Source organism: Nannochloropsis gaditana, assembly GCF_000240725.1.
Source record: "Nannochloropsis gaditana CCMP526 unplaced genomic scaffold scaffold467, whole genome shotgun sequence".
Taxonomy (NCBI): Eukaryota; class Eustigmatophyceae; order Eustigmatales; family Monodopsidaceae; genus Microchloropsis; species Microchloropsis gaditana.
Window position 1 is genome coordinate 14,247 of NW_005803486.1, and position 2,499 is coordinate 16,745.

Below are 2,499 nucleotides of genomic sequence, written 5' to 3' on the forward strand. Positions count from 1 at the left end.
GATCCAGAAATGGAGGAGATGGGAGGGAAAGAGTCAACACGCATGGGAAAGAAAGGGAACGAGAGAGAGGTGCAGAAGGGAGGGAGGGAGTGAGGGGGAAGAAAGTATGTGACGCCCGACGGGCAGGACAGCCCTAAATATTATTTAAGAGGGACCATTACATCTCCCTTGACGTGCGGCCATGGAAGGATGCGTCGACATTTACATGAGCGGGAAGATGACTACATATATATATGTAGTATGACTGCACATCCATATGTATCTGTTTGTATTACATATTTCTTTGGCGAGAACATTCCTTTCCAAGTGAAAGCGCGCTCCGCGGTGGGGAAAGGGAAGGAGACGTTCTCCTAGAGAGATTCCTTTCCTGAGGGCCACAGGCTCCATTGCCTGCTCTCACCACCTCCTCTCGATAGTTCATGCCTTATTCTCTGCCTTTCTTCCTCCCTCTCTCACCCTCCTTCTCTGCCTTCCTTCCTCCCCCTCTCACCATCGTTCTTCCTATCCCTCTCACCCTCCAGCATACCTCCCTCGATACCTCCCAAAGGGAATCATCGCCAGCACCACCGCCGGGGCGTAAAACGCGGCCCGGTCCACAAGAGGCCCACCACCCCGTCTCTTTCCTTGCTTTTTTCCCGCCCGAATACCCGGTCGTCGGCCTCGCCCAGCTCTACCCCTGCCCGCACCATGGTCGCCACTATTCCGGGAAGAGGGAAGGAGGCGGTCTTCGCGCCACTCCAACGGCCCGTCCTCGGTTCCAAAATGGCCATCCATGCGAAGCAATGGAGGGGAGGAGAGGAAGGAGGGGCAAGGGGAGGACAAAGGGACGGGAAAGGCTCTTCTTTCACTCCTCCTTCGAGGCCCACCACGTAATCCGGAAGGAGGAGGCTACCCTCCTCCGCGCCCACCGTGGAACAGACATGTAAGCACCCCTTGCATATCTCGCATGGTTTTCCCGTCCCACCTGTGCATTGGTTGCTTTCTTTACCCTTTTCTCCTTGTTGACGCTCATTTGGACCTCGCTTCCTCTTGTCTTGCTCTTCTCTCTTTCCTGCCCCCCTTCCTTCCACCATCAGCCCTCCAAGTTTTTCTTCTTTTCGCCTCCTTTCCCCCTCTTTCTCCTTCCACAACCGCAAGACGTTCTGCGCCCGCATAATCGCGCCACGGTACGTCTCCTCGTCGTTGATGGGTTGTGCGCTGACACCTGAATCTACTGGCAAGCCCTCCACGTGTAGGGACTCGGGATCGAGGGAGGGATAGAGGGAGAGGAAGGCGAGACGGACAGCGGCGATCTTGCTTGGGTTACCCGAGCCCACCAGGACGAAAAGAGAGCGGAAAGTAGGGCTTGGGGTGTCCATCCTCGTACTTCAATGGCACCGTGTGAATTTCCCTACAACTACCTGTGCGTGGAACCATGACGGGGGATCGTTTCCTCGTTCGTTTTATGCGCCGACAAAGCACCAAAGCAAGGCGAATCAGTGAGATCTGCACACGTATGAAAATTTCGAATTATATAGACCTCGAAAGCCTCGTGTGCGGTCCTCAGGGGTTTCCTGCTCGAAATAATCAGCATGGCTATGGATTCCGCAAACGCGAGATGCTGCATCGTGACGTCACGGTCGTCCTCGGACATCAACCACGCTCACAAAAAATAACTTTTTTGTTTCTATCTACCCAATCAATTCATTACAGAAACATGGGCAGATACTTAGTGTCAAATACATCTGCGCGTGTCAAAGGGCACCGTAAAATCTTTCTTGTCTAATTGATGCCATGCTCACACAAAAACGTAGAGGAAGGAGGGCGTTTGTACGCCGGTCTGGAAGTACACCGGTGAGAATGTGTGTATGAAGGTTAGAATCCATTTAAAAAGCCGGTATCATGGTCCCATGTATTATCTATTCACTTCTTCGCCCTCATTTCCCCTGGAGAGACAGGATTTGCGCCTCGTCCCCTCAATTTGAAAGCCAACCCCTGGGTCAGTACGAGCTGTAGTCTAATCACACCTCTCTCTATGTCGGTGCCGGCTATTGCAAAGTAGCATGATGCGTGTACTCCTTAATAAATACTTTTCTGCGCCAGGCTCACACAATCAGCATGAAGAGAGAACACGGGCGTGCCACGCGGACAAGTCGATGGGTACGGCATTAAAACGATGCTTCGACCCACCGGAGAGAACATGACGGGCGTGCCACGCGGACGAGTCGATGGGTACGGCATTAAAATGATGCTTCGACCCACCGGACAATATTTTTTGAGTTATCAGCTACAGATAAAAAATGAAAAAACAAAACCATATAAAAGCAATACGAAAATTAGAACACAATTGGGACGACCATTCATCGCCGCCGCCACCCAAAAGATGAATGCCCTGAGCCATCCTCTTCTCGTTTCTACACATCTATTCCAATGCTGCTCCAAAATGTTCATTCCTGCCCACCCCTGTACCGAGCTCTCTGTGCACCCTACCCCCCATCCCCCCATCCAAACAAATATTTA